Source organism: Notolepis coatsorum (genome assembly GCF_963971535.1).
Source record: "Notolepis coatsorum genome assembly, contig: SCAFFOLD_300, whole genome shotgun sequence".
Classification (NCBI taxonomy): domain Eukaryota; kingdom Metazoa; phylum Chordata; class Actinopteri; order Aulopiformes; family Paralepididae; genus Notolepis; species Notolepis coatsorum.
In genome coordinates this window covers 107145-121839 of record NW_028173498.1, presented here as the reverse complement: position 1 = coordinate 121839, position 14695 = coordinate 107145, and positions in this window count along the sequence as shown.

Here is a 14695-nt window from a genome sequence, read left to right as displayed (position 1 = left end):
TTCAGATTTGTTGGAACTCTAGCCCTATTCCCCCACTTGTCATTAGCAATGTTAGTCGAGTTCTTTCTATCCAGAAGGTCAAGGTTCCGTCTCTGTACAAGCTGACTGGAGAACTGGTCACAGTGCTTGGATGTGTGTGCGAGATGATGTGCTAACTAAATCAGCATTCGTTTTCGGTGACCTGGGATAATAATAATAATAATAAATAATAAATGTATACATTTACGTTGTATAGCACCTTTCATACAAAAACTGCAGCTCAAAGTGCTTCACAACAGAAAAAGACAGACATACAATGAGCACATAAAGTGCAGACATATAAAATCACAGTTTTTCACATTAGGATCTTAACATCCCAACAGGCCACCTTGTTTATGATTTGATTCAGTTTTAAAAATAGACAATAATAAAAATAATAAGATAGAATAGACAGAGTAAAATAGTGCAGTGCAATAAAATAGTAGAATAGAATAGATATAAAATGAGCACATGAAGTGCAGACAGACACATACAAATGTTTTTACAGTGCAATAAAACAGTTCTGGATTACCGTTTTAACAGTTTAAAGTCGTCTTTACCTTCTCCGTTTGGTAAAACATAATAGATAACATAATAGGATAGAGCAGAACTGAACTGAATAGAATAATAGCAGCTCTCACCCGTGACTGCCACCAGGGCTCCGAAGAGTTTGATCAGCGCCAACACAAAGGAGATGCCGAAGTAACCCGTCAGGGAGAAGAAGAACGCGTAACCGTACGTCGTCACCGGATGCTGAGGGGACAGAGGGTTCAGGGGGAGTTACTGTCACTGCCACACGACAGCCGGTTAACCCGTTCACTGTGGCAATACAGAAGGTTAGCCCTTTACTATCACACAACCGACGGCGATGCTCCATCATTAGCATCATTAGCTCCGCGGATGCGGAGCTAATGCTGCTAATGATGGAGCATCGCCGTCGGTTGTGTGATACCAAAGGGCTAACCTTCTGTCGTGTGACAGTGAAAGGGTTAAGGCGAGACAGCCTAGAGGCGAAGAGGCAAATATTATATTTTAATAGATATCACTATGAAACTTTCCCAACTAAGAAAAAATGTATTGCAAGTTTTCTGAGATTTTATGTTTATATATTATGCAAAATAGGCGTCACCTAATTAACTCTTTCAGTGCCACGCCTGGTTTTCCGTTTTACCGCTTGAATGCCACCATCGGCGCCAATGTTAACGTTAATATCGCCTAATCTATGTTTTAAATTATGGCTATGTGTCTAATCTGCCCATCGCATTATCAAAGACTATTTTCCAGTCAGTGCTGTGAAGACAGATTGTTTTTTTATCGCGTCGTTTCCATTTCAGAGCAGTTAGAAAAGCCCCCGTTTTGATATAAAAAACAGCTCATTCTGGAGCATTCTATGAAAATCGTCTTTTAGTGGAATATTCCACAACGTTGATATTCGTCGGCCTTTTTATGAATCGTTTTCAAATAAACGCTAGATGATCAATATTATACGTGCACGCACGCACATTACGGCCGCGCACTGATAATCGCTCTGTTGATTACCTCACGGAGTTTTACAGTGAAACCGAAAGAAGACATTTCACAAAACAGCTTATAACTTCATCAAACTTACTCCGATTATCCTACCACTGATAACATAGAGTCCTTACCTGACATCAGATGGTATCCAACTGGTATATTCCAATTCCTGATCACCATTCGAAAAAATCGATACGTGTATGGATCCAACGCGACACAGTAGATCTCTATGATCCGCGGGGATCTGAGGCTCCAGAATGAACTGTGGTAACCCCGGCTGGATCAGTGAACTGGAAAATGTGGAGTACCGGATTTTTTTCCCCATTCATTTTCATTGAGTCCATTCCAAAATCACTTATGTCATCTGGGAGACGACAGGGGGCGCTTTTTTCCACAGTGATCGTCGGCGCCCGTCGGCTATACTCGGGTAGGCTCGGGTGATGCAATAATTTTTCAGATCGCAAAAAAAAAAAAAAAAAAAAAAATCAGAGAAATCTCGTGAGTGGCACTGAAAGAGTTAAATATGCGCTAATTTGCATCCATCACCAGGAACAGAATCACCAACGTTGGATGTGATGCCAGATTAAAGATTTTTGTTTCATCATGTTGACAAATAACAATGCATACGACATACATAGAACATACGATGGCGATGGGTCTACAAACAAACAGCGGTCTGAAAACGCTGGCGCCAGGGAGTAGAGATGGGAAAACAGCGTGCAAAACAAAATACATTGAATGTGAATTCATAGTCGTCTCGTCAGGCGACCTCTGACCTCTGAACAGAAGGCTACTGCAGGGCCCAGACTCCCCACCATGAACAGGCCCATCAGGATGTACAGGAAGCCGATGGAGTACGAGTACAGCACCTGCAACACAAACCAGTACAGACCAGTCACATCACACACACAAACCAGTACAAACCAGTACATACCAGTCACATCACACACACAAACCAGTACATACCAGTCACATCACACACACAAACCAGTACAAACCAGTCACATCACACACACAAACCAGTACAAACCAGTCACATCACACACACAAACCAGTACAAACCAGTCACATCACACACACAAACCAGTACAAACCAGTCACATCACACACACAAACCAGTACATACCAGTCACATCACACACACAAACCAGTACAAACCAGTCACATCACAGACACAAACCAGTACATACCAGTCACATCACACACACAAACCAGTACAAACCAGTCACATCACACACACAAACCAGTACATACCAGTCACATCACACACACAAACCAGTACATACCAGTCACATCACACACACAAACCAGTACAAACCAGTCACATCACACACACAAACCAGTACATACCAGTCACATCACACACACAAACCAGTACAAACCAGTCACATCACACACACAAACCAGTACAAACCAGTCACATCACACACACAAACCAGTACAAACCAGTCACATCACACACACAAACCAGTACATACCAGTCACATCACACACACAAACCAGTACATACCAGTCACATCACACACACAAACCAGTACAAACCAGTCACATCACACACACAAACCAGTACATACCAGTCACATCACACACACAAACCAGTACAAACCAGTCACACCACACACACAAACCAGTACAAACCAGTCACATCACACACACAAACCAGTACAAACCAGTCACATCACACACACAAACCAGTCACATCACACACACAAACCAGTACAAACCAGTCACATCACACACACAAACCAGTCACATCACACACACAAACCAGTACATACCAGTCACATCACACACACAAACCAGTACATACCAGTCACATCACACACACAAACCAGTACAAACCAGTCACATCACACACACAAACCAGTACAAACCAGTCACATCACACACACAAACCAGTCACATCACACACACAAACCAGTACATACCAGTCACATCACACACACAAACCAGTACATACCAGTCACATCACACACACAAACCAGTACAAACCAGTCACATCACACACACAAACCAGTACATACCAGTCACATCACACACACAAACCAGTACATACCAGTCACATCACACACACAAACCAGTACAAACCAGTCACATCACACACACAAACCAGTACATACCAGTCACATCACACACACAAACTAGTACAAACCAGTCACATCACACACACAAACCAGTACAAACCAGTACTTACCAGTCACATCACACACACAAACCAGTACATACCAGTTACATCACTGCGTCGTCAGTGTAGTTTGAATTGCACTGTGTCGTCAGCGTAGTTTGAATTGTACTGTGTCGTCAGCGTAGTAAGAATTTGTACCATTTCAGAGTTGGAGCCATTATGGAGCTTCATTGCTTTCTCCTGCACGTTCCCAATGGCAGCATCCGCACATAACGCTAGGGATATGAGCATCACACCTGAAACACACACACACACACACACACACACACACACACAAATATTGTTTTAGAGCATGGAAATATGACCACATGTGTAAAAGGTGCTGAAGATCAAGCTTGATGTGAGTTTAATGCCCTCCCTCAGAACATTTGTCCAGCCCATAATATTATTATTAATATTATTCTTGGTGCACATTGACAGCAGGAGACATATGATGAGCAAATAAACACAAGTCAGTCGTCGCACAACGAGGCTGAAACGTGTCCTCTTTTTAACCCTTTGTGGTGTGAGATTCCTCCGACTTGTATCTTGGAATTCGAATAGAATTCGCAACGAATTCTAGAACTATATACTGTAGCTCTCAATGACCAGTAGTCACTATGACATCACCATTAGAATGCTTTCATTCAGAACACTTTAATTTATTTAGAAATACTTTATTTAGAAATACTTTATTTGGTAGAAAAGAGGGTAACCACTGTGCTCAGACAGGTGCGTAGTCCAACATTAATTATGCAAAAAAAAAAGGGAGGTAGGGACCGCACTCGGAATATCGTTGTTTTTTATTTTACAAGTTGTTTAAAGGACACAAAACGTTTTCAGCCATCCGGCCTTCATCAGTGTGCTATACTTTATTTATCACGAGGGAAATTCTGCGTTTTCACTGGATGTGAAGTTGTTGAAAGACTTCTTCTCTTTTCCTTTTACAGTTCTTGAAACAAAACCCTTAAAAGGAACACGCCAACATTATAGGACATGTGCTTACCATCTTCCCCAGAGAGAGACAAGAAGATGGATACCAGTTTCCTCTCTGTGCGTTCAGTAGAAAGCTATCCGGCTTAGCACAAATGAATGGAAGCGAATACGGACCAGCTAGCCTACAGTAGCTGTTGGCCAAAAACACCTCTCGCAGGGGTGTTAAGATAGAATATAGGTCTGTATCCGCCTCCATTCATTTGTGCCAAGTTAGGCTAGCTTGCAGTCGGATGGCGTTCTACTGAACGCACAGAGAGGAAGTTCTTCTTCTTGTCTGACTCTGGAGAAGATGGTAGTGCATTTCCCATAATGTTGGTGTGTTCCTTTAACCCTTTCACTACCACACTACAGACGGTTAACCTTTCACTACCACACTACAGACGGTAAACAGTCTGTAGTGTGGCAGTGAAAGGGTTAACCTTCTGTAGTGTGGCTGTGAAAGGATTAGCCCGTTGTCGTGTGGCAGTGAAAGGGTTAACCTGATGTATTGTCGCAGTGAAAGGATTAACCATTTTGGCAGTGTGGCAGTGAAAGGGTTAAATGTGTTCAGGGTATTCTGGTGTGGTGTTGTGGCTTAAAACTGTTACTACCGGACCTCGTTCAGAACACGGCCAGCACTTCCACCACAGGACTCGGCAAAGTCAGCTTAAGTATTTCATACAATTTAATGTAAAATAAACTATTTGAACTATCCCTTTAAAACCCTTTCACTCAGGGACCGAAACTAAAGCCCGCCGGCGGTCAGTTTTTACCGTTGGCGCTTGACACTTAGAGGGCTGCCCGCCGTGTGACGTGTAATCAATCAAGTTCATAACGATACTCTTATTTTGAAAATCTGTGCGGGTCTCATTTCCGCCCCAAGCGCATCTCCAGTCATAATATCGATGGCTCTGGCAGTTAGCAACAATTAGGTTCGTATGATACTCTTATTTTGAAAAAAACGTGGCAACGAGTCATATCCGCCCAGCCCTGCAGCGGGATACTATTGGCTAAGGGCTTCTGCTCGCAGTGCTCATGTCAACACAGGCAGTCTGCTCTAGAAGAGCGGACCTCCGTTACTGTTTAAACAATGACCCAGTCAACTATTCACTTTTAGTTTAATACATGACGAGGCATTGTCTAACGGTATCTAGCTGGCTAGCTACTGATAGCTGCTGATATCAACAAATGCTCCAGCAATAGTCGAGTGCGTAATACCTCCGTTCCCTCGTTAGCTCGCGTTAGCTCGCGTTAGCTAGCTCACGTTAGTCGATCTGTCCCAGTAAACTAAATTGTCTTAACGTTATCTACCGGGCTAGCAGTAGCTACAGATAGCTCCTGATATCAATGTCTTATAACATTGATTGAATGCGTATTCTAGCTGAGGGCATTTGCCTATTGTCAGCGACTTTGGGTCCTTGAAAAGCGCTATACAAAATAAATGAATTATTATTATTATTATTATTATTATTATTATTATGCGTGTGTGTAAATGCGTGCCTGTGTGTGTAAATGCGTGCCTGTGTGTGTAAATGCGTGCCTGTGTGTGTGTGCGTGCCTGCTTGTGTATATGTGTGCCTGTGTGTGTGTGTGTGCAGTGTGCGCACGCCTGTGTGTGTTCCAGCAGTCCTGTAGCTGGGAGCCCTTGGCCCCCGGAGAAGAGAGCAGCCCTGTCAGTGTGTCATCATCCCGCGGAACCTGCCAGGCTTTTATGAAATACCAAATGACTAATTGGCCCGGCGTTGGGTTTCCCGCATGGCAGTAACAGTGTAATATCTGCTCCTCCATTAGAGGAGAGCGACACTGTGAGCCACGTCCTCCGTACCCTCCTGCTGCGCTGGCAAGTCTCTGTCGTTTCACACCACGAGGAGCTGAGCCAGAGACACACGGACATAACAAAGACACACACACACACACACACACACAAGCAGGAGATCATCATCAAGGACGAAACAAAAGACTTTCCTAACATTTCCTGCCAACTTGGGATATCGCTGTTGTTGTTCTGCCTTCTGATGGCGTGTGGCAGCCTGGTAGCTCTGTGTGAGGCGTCACCGGAGACCTCCTGCATCTGATGAATCTACCACGCGATTAGCTTAGACTGTAGCATCTGATGAATATCTACAAACGATTAGCTTAGACTGTAGCATCTGATGAATAACTACAAACGATTAGCTTAGACTGTAGCATCTGATGAATAACTACAAACGATTAGCTTAAACTGTAGCATCTGATGAATAACTACCACACGATTAGCTTAAACTGTAGCATCTGATGAATAACTACCACACGATTAGCTTAGACTGTAGCATCTGATGAATATCTACAAACGATTAGCTTAGACTGTAGCATCTGATGAATATCTACAAACGATTAGCTTAGACTGTAGCATCTGATGAATAACTACCACCAGTGATGGGAATAACGGCGTTATAAATAACGGCGTTACTAACGGCGTTAGTTTTTTCAGTAACGAGTAATCGAACGGATTACTCTTCCAATCTTAATAACGCCGTTACCGTTACTGCCAAAAAATGCCGCGCGTTACTATGCAGTTTTTTTCATCAGACAGATCTCTGCGCCAACACACACACACACGCCGCGCATCGCCAACACACACACACACACACACACACGCCGCGCATCGCAGAAACACACACACACACACACGCACGTCGCCAACAAACAACAACAACAACATTCTCCCCGCTGGACTCACGCTGATCAAATAAAAAAAGAAACATACTTTTTCGGACTGATCATCTGAGCTCCTCTCCAGTTAAATCCAAATAATCCTCTGCCATTGTTGTAATATGTAATCTGTTCTCTAGTATTTAGTCTCGTGCAGTTAAATCCTCTCTAGAAGGGAAAGTGAAACTTACCAAGCCTATAAGTTGTTAAAGGGGCAGTAGGCAATTCATTTACTCTGGATGCCTGAACACAGAATGACACCAGTATCCCACGGCAAGCCTATAGAAAATTATTCTATTTAATAATAATAATTATAATAATGATCATAAATATAATATATTTAAAAAAAGTAATTAAAAAAATTTATTGTATTAATAATAATAATTATACATATTTTTTTTCTGTTGTACCAAACTCGTACCGAACCGTGACCCCAATACAGAGGTACGTACCGAAACGTGGCTTCTGTGTACCGTTACACCCCTAATCTATTGTGTTTGTATTTGTATGATCCACTATATAAACATAGTAATTATAATATCTACATATACATGGCATTTGATTGGAGGCTAGTCTCACTTTGTCCCACAGCAACATTAAAATAGTTCAGATTTGTGTATATTGTTTATGGAAAAAATGTACTTGAAAGTAACGCAATAGTTACTTTCTGACGTAACTAGTTACTTTTATAATTTGTAGCTGAGTAAGTAATTTAGTTACTTTTTGGAAGAAGTAACTAGTAACTGTAACTAGTTACTTTTTAAAAGTAACTTGCCCAACACTGGTCATCATACAGCATAAGTACATTACAATGAAAATAAGTGGGGCATCCAACCCAAGTGCAAATGTAACAGTAAAGTGCAATAGTAATATTAATATAGTGATTAAGCTGGGTATAAGATATATACATTTGTTCTACTGAGTATAATGCTAATCACATGTATGTACAGAGTTGTAATATATTTAAATGTTTAAAAAATTTACCCCAGTTGCTATTGCATGCACATATTTGTGTTTTATTACACGTATATGTACATACATACCAACTATTCACCTGTTTTATTCTCCACCCATCCATAGCAACACTATTATCACCGACATCCAAGAAGGGGGATCCCCCCTTGAACGGCCCTTCTAAGGTTTCTCTCCTCCACATCGCCTGTGGTGCTTTTTTCCTATTGCTATAGGTTTTTCCTTACCTTCGCTGGGGTATGTCTGGGAGTGTTGCATTTATTATTTTACATTTATTTTGGATTTCATGGTGGGTTTTTTGTTCTTGATTTATTGGGATGTTTCTTCTTGAATAGTTTAAAGAAGACTTGTCCGGCCCATGGGGACATTAACTTGTGATTTCGGGCTTTACAAATCAATTTGATTTAATATGCATTTATATGTCCAGTGATACAGGTATAAAGACACTATGGTCAGGCACTCTACTACTGGCCCCTGAGCAGCTAACACTGGAGCGGTTAAAGCTGAGGTGCCTTGCTCAAGGGCACAGCGAGCAGGCATGTGCACACATAGAGCCCAACAGGTGCACAAGCACCTGCCCTTTTGTGCCTCATAAAAAAGTGCCCTTTTTATGCCAATTATTTTTACCATACTTTCTTTTTTACCTCCATATAGAGAGAGTGATCTGCAATCTGCTTGGGTTGGGGGTGCAATTCCTAACAGGCTCAACCATATGGATAAAAGTTCCCATATTATGTGCATTACACAAACTAAAAACAGATATTACATTACATTACACAAACTAAAAACAGATATTACATTACATTACACAAACAAAAAAACGATATTGTCTGAATTACTAGAAGAAAGAAATGCACCACCTTTGGCTGATAGTAATTTATTAATTTCTTAGGATTTCTTTTGGTCTAATAAATGTTTAAAGGTCAACCTCCACGTTGTATTTTTGTTCAATAAACAATGTGGACTAGGCCAACAGTGACTTTCATGAAGAATTGGAAAAAAAAGTATTGAAATTGACCCAGTTTTAGCATTTTTATCAAAACATTTTGTCTGCCCAACACAATCAACATGCACATGCATATTTTAATCAATGGTTTATAACGTGCACGTGTAATGTCGTCACAACAGGTATTGGTCACCAGGGGGCTCACCAGTGGGCGCTGAGAGTCACACAGCTAGTGGCAGGCAGAGAGCCTTGCTACCATAGATATATGCTTGCTACTACTAGCCGAATGGAAATGTATCTGTTTCACCTCACTATTGCTCCGTGATTATAGCCATCCATCCATCTCTAAAGCTAACCACTATTTGTAAAAGCCACAACCACGTTACCATATTTGTAATAATGTAAATCATTGTGTCGTTGTACACATATTGTGTTTATAACGTTAGTAGATAACATAGCTTAGCTTGGTAGCTATTGTGCTAACAACATATCCCGACATCCGGCTCGCTGGCCGGCATGAACGGCCGACCCAAAATGGTTCTCTCCTCTCTGTACACCCCGACCCGTCCCCATGGGTGCCCTGCCGGGGGGCCCATGGACGCGACGGCGGCGGTAGCCGCAGGGCGCCCGAGCCCGCAAAGGCTAGTGTTACACGATAGCTATGAGCTAACTAGCGCTGCGGGCTCCGGCGCCCTGCGGCCGCCGCTGTTGTCGAGTCCACAAGCTTCACTCGGTGCATCAGTCACGAAAGGGGCTATGATGAGCTTGGCAAGCCAGAGTAAAACACAGTTTTCATTCAATCAATCAATAACAACATTAACCAGACTCTCGTTGTGTCTATTATGCTAACGCTAACGTTACCTCATTGTGTCTATTCTACACAGATAGCCTCTCGTGTCTATCTGCTAACGTTAGCATTAGGCTAACTAACGTTACGTCCCTAACCCCCAACAACAAGCGTAACTAATCAGCGATCTTTTTGTCAGACTAAACTCTCCGCTCGGTGGCAAATTGTGTTGATGTCGGTTTTGTTTCATCAATAAATGAGGCAGAATACACAGTGACTGTATCCTTTTTTATTGCACTTGTTTCTTGCTGCAAACATACAAAAGACATCCTACGCGAGACATTAAAGATGGCGGCGTTCTGTTTCCGTTCAGACTCCCCAAACAGTGACGTGTCTCTCTTCTGACCAATCAGTGGTCTGCAGTTTTTCACGTGTCATTTCTGGAGCTCTCATGCTGATCATCAGCAGCCCTGCCTCCCCACACGGAGACAAACTGAGTACTTTATTTTAGTGGAAAAGCAACATTAGATTCGGCTCATTAATATGCAAGCCACACCTGTTGTGACGTCGGCGTTTGATAAGCTTTTTTGATTCGCGCGTGCATGTTATTCGTGCGTGGACCTTTTTAACTCTTTCAGAGTGGCATTTCCGGTGTCAAATGGAAAAAAATAAATAATGAAATTATATACCAATGATGTAAACTACCCATAATTGATCAGTAGGGTTTAACCTAGAGGTTGGGCTTTAAGGTTCTTAGATGGATCCCCTGCTGCCTCCTCCTCCTGCTCCTCCTCCTCCTCCTCTTCCTCATCTTCCTCCTCCTCCTCCTCCTCTTCCTCATCTTCCTCCTCCGCCTTCTCCTTCTCCTCCTCTTCCTCATCTTCCTCGTCCTCCTTCTAATCCTCCTCCTCCTCCTCCTACTCTTCCTCCTCTTCCTTCTAATCCTCCTCCTCCTCCTAATCCTCCTCCTGTTCCTACTCTTCCTCATCTTCCTCCTCCTGCTCATCCTGCTCCTGCTCCTACTCTTCCTCATCTTCCTCCTCCTCCTTCTCCTCCTCCTCCTGCTCCTCCTCCTCCTCTTCCTCATTCTCCTCCTCTTCCTCCTCCTCCTCATCCTGCTCCTCCTCTTCCTCCTCCTCCTCCCTCCTCATCCTCCTCCTGCTCCTCCTCCTTCCTCCTCATCCTCCTCTTCCTCCTCCTCCTCCTCATCTTCCTCCTTCTCCTCCTCCTCCTGCTCCTCCTCTTCCTCCTCCTCCTCTTCCTCCTCCTCCTGCTCCTCCTCTTCCTCCTCCTCCTCCTGCTCATTCTCCTCCTCATCTTCCTCCTGCTCCTCCTCTTCCTCCTCCTCCTCCTAATCCTCCTCCTCCTCCTCTTCCTCATCCTCTTCCTCATCCTCCTCCTCCTGCTCCTCCTCCTCATTCTCCTCATCCTCTTCCTCCTCCTCATCCTGCGCCTCCTCCTCCTCTTCCTCCTCCTCTTCCACCTCCTCCTCCTGCTCCTCCTCCTCATCCTGCTCCTCCTCTTCTTCCACCTCCTCCTCTTCCTCCTCCTCCTCCTCCTCTTCCTCCTCCTCCTGCTCCTCCTCCTCCTCCTCCTCCTCTTCCTCCTGCTCCTCATCCTCCTCCTCTTACTCCTCCTCCTCCTCTCCTACTCTTCCTCATCTTCCTCCTCCTGCTCCTCCTCTTCTTCCCCCTCCTCCTCTTCCTCCTCCTCTTCTTCCTCCTCCTCCTCTTCCACCTCCTCCTCCTCCTGCTCCTCCTCCTCCTCCTCCTGCTCATCATCCTCCTCCTCTTACTCCTCCTCCTCCTCTCCTACACTTCCTCAACTTCCTCCTTCTCCTCCTCCTCCTCTTCCTCATTCTCCTCCTCTTCCTCCTCCTCATCCTGCTCCTCCTCCTACTCCTGCTCCTCCTCCTCTTCCTCCTCTCCTCCTCCTCCTCCTCCTGCTCCTCCTCTCCTCCTTCTCCTCCTCCTCCTGCTCCTCCTCCTCATCCTCCTCCTCCTAGTCATCCTTCTCCGCCTCCTTCTCCTCCTCCTCCTCCTGCTCCTCCTCCTCGTCCTCCTCCTCCTCCTCCTCCACGGGGAGCAGCGTACTGGCTCATGTTAGGCAGGCCATGCATTATGCAGCAGCTTAGGCCTCGGCGCCGGATATTCATGTCCTCGGCTGCAGTCCACCTGTTGCTGCTCTGGTCGTAGCGCTCCACCTTGGAGAGGGAGATGAAGCCATTGATGCCTCCGACCACGAAGAGCAGGTCGTCCAGCACCGCGATGCCAAAGTCGGTGCGGGGGGTGAGCATGTTGGGCAGGGCGCTCCAGGAGTCAGTCAAGGGGCTGAAGGCCTCCGCGCTACGCAGGATGTTTCCACCGTCACACCCTCCCACCTGAGGACAGGACACGAGAGGAATGTTTTAGTGTGTGGCTCAGGCAGGCAGACACTGTATTAATCCATTTAGGGAAATGAGGGCATCACAGAAGCATTGAAAGTCAAATGATAAAAATATCTAGTATAAAGCATTTGTCTCTGTGTGCACCTACCGCATAGACCTGTCCTCCATATGCAGCCACTCCCACTCCGCTACGCCTGCTGCTCATGGGGGCAATCAGAGTCCACTGGTCGGTGTCTGGGCTGTAGCACTCAGCTGTGAGCTGGAAGTAGCCACCACAGATGTAAACCTGTAATAAGAAAGAATATTCTAATTTAGTTTATATATTCCATTTGATTTCATTCTACTTTAATTGTCTGTTAATGTTGATGCACCAAAGGACCCAGACACATCTTTTGTATGTGCAAGCTTACTTGGCAATAAAGACATTTATGATTTCTGATCTAACGTTCCTTGTGTTCATCTACCACCCTGTGTCCCTCAGTTCCACCCACCTTGCCCTGGAGGGCTGCTGCCCCGGCCTGGCTCCTGTGCTCCAGCATGGGTGAGATCACTGTCCACTGGTTGGTTTCAGGCTCGTAGCACTCGGCGGTGTTCAGTATCCTGTCTCCGTCCCACCCTCCCATGGCGTAGATACAGCCGTCCAACGCGACCGCGCTGAGGTCACTGCGGCGTGAGTGCATGGGAGCCGCCTGCAGCCAGCTGCGAGTGACGGGGTTGAACCTGCTCACACTGCTGAGATGCTGTAAGGCGTAGTCGAAGCCACCGACGCAGTAGACCAGACCGTGGAGATAAGCGGTGCCGTGGTCGGCCCGGGGACTCTCCCCCTCAACGCTCACGTCCATCCATCCACCGGCTCGGATATCGTAAGCCTCCATGTCAATGGTCACGCTGCCACCACTCCAGCCTCCGATGGCCAATAGGACCTCCTGGGGCAGGCGTGGGCGGGTCAGGGGGTTTGGGAGCCTGTCGGAGCCAGAGGGGTTCAGGACGCTGAGGATGAGGGGCCTGCAGTCGTGGCTGTCCCTCACCACAGGGTTGTCCTGGACGTTGTTCCTGAAGTAGTCAGGCCTCATCAGTTTGGACCCAAATGTTTGAGAACCACTGTACTAGGGAACCTAGTGTTGTTTTAATGTAATGCACAGTAATAAAAATTTTTTTTTTTTTTTTTATAAATGTTTTTATTTTATTTTATTTTCATACATAAAACAGAACATAACACTACAATAATAACAATAACAATAACAATAACAATAATAATAATAATAATAATAATAATAATAATGACAACAGCGACGACAACAATAATAACAGTAACATGAATCATAATGACCTTGACAAGAGACAGACAAACAAGAAAAAGTAAAATAATAAAAATAAAATTAAAAATAATGTGGCTCAGGCACTAGCAACCATGTTTGTGTATCCGTAATACAATTAGTTACCTTGGGCAGCAGCAAAGGGATGTGTGTTTTACGCTCCTCACGGGAGTGGTCGATCCAACGGAGGACGGCCTCGAACACCGTCTCCTCGCTCTTCACGTTCAGATCATCTCTCTCGATGATGTCCACCAGTTGCTGCGGGGACAGCTCCACAAACTCCTGTGAGACGTGCAACATCTCCTCAAAGTGGCACACGATGAAGAGATGGGCCTTGCGCCTCAGGTCAGGGCAGCAGTAGATGTCTGTGAACCTCCAGATGCCGACACAGTTTTCCAGAGACAGCTGGCCCTCTAGGAAGTCAGAGCACGCTCGTACTATGCCAGTGACGCGAAGCTGGTCTGCAGCCACCAGAAGCTCTTTCACGTTCTCTGCTGTCACCAGCACAACGCGTGTGTAGGCGTACTCTATGATGAGCTGCATCATACCCGGGGACACCCCAGGGATACTGTAGACTGCTTTCTCTGAGTCGCTCCAGCGAGTGAAGAGGGCTCTGTGGGACGCAGAGTACAGAGATATCTGATGAGTAAACAGTAAGCAACATTCTGTCCTGTGTAGTAATTAGGGCTGACCCCTATTAGTTGAATAGTCGACTAATCGGTCGAAAGGAGCCGTAGTCGACTGCCAACCTCTTAGAAGCGTGGCTAACGCTAATAGCACGCATACCAGAGGCCAACTGCCTAAGAAAACAGGCACAGAGGTACTGAACGAGGATTTCACCCATCTAATGAACACACTAGACTAGACAAATATCAAGATGTATCCATCAGTGGACCAATTGCATGCTTTTGCAGAGGACAACAAG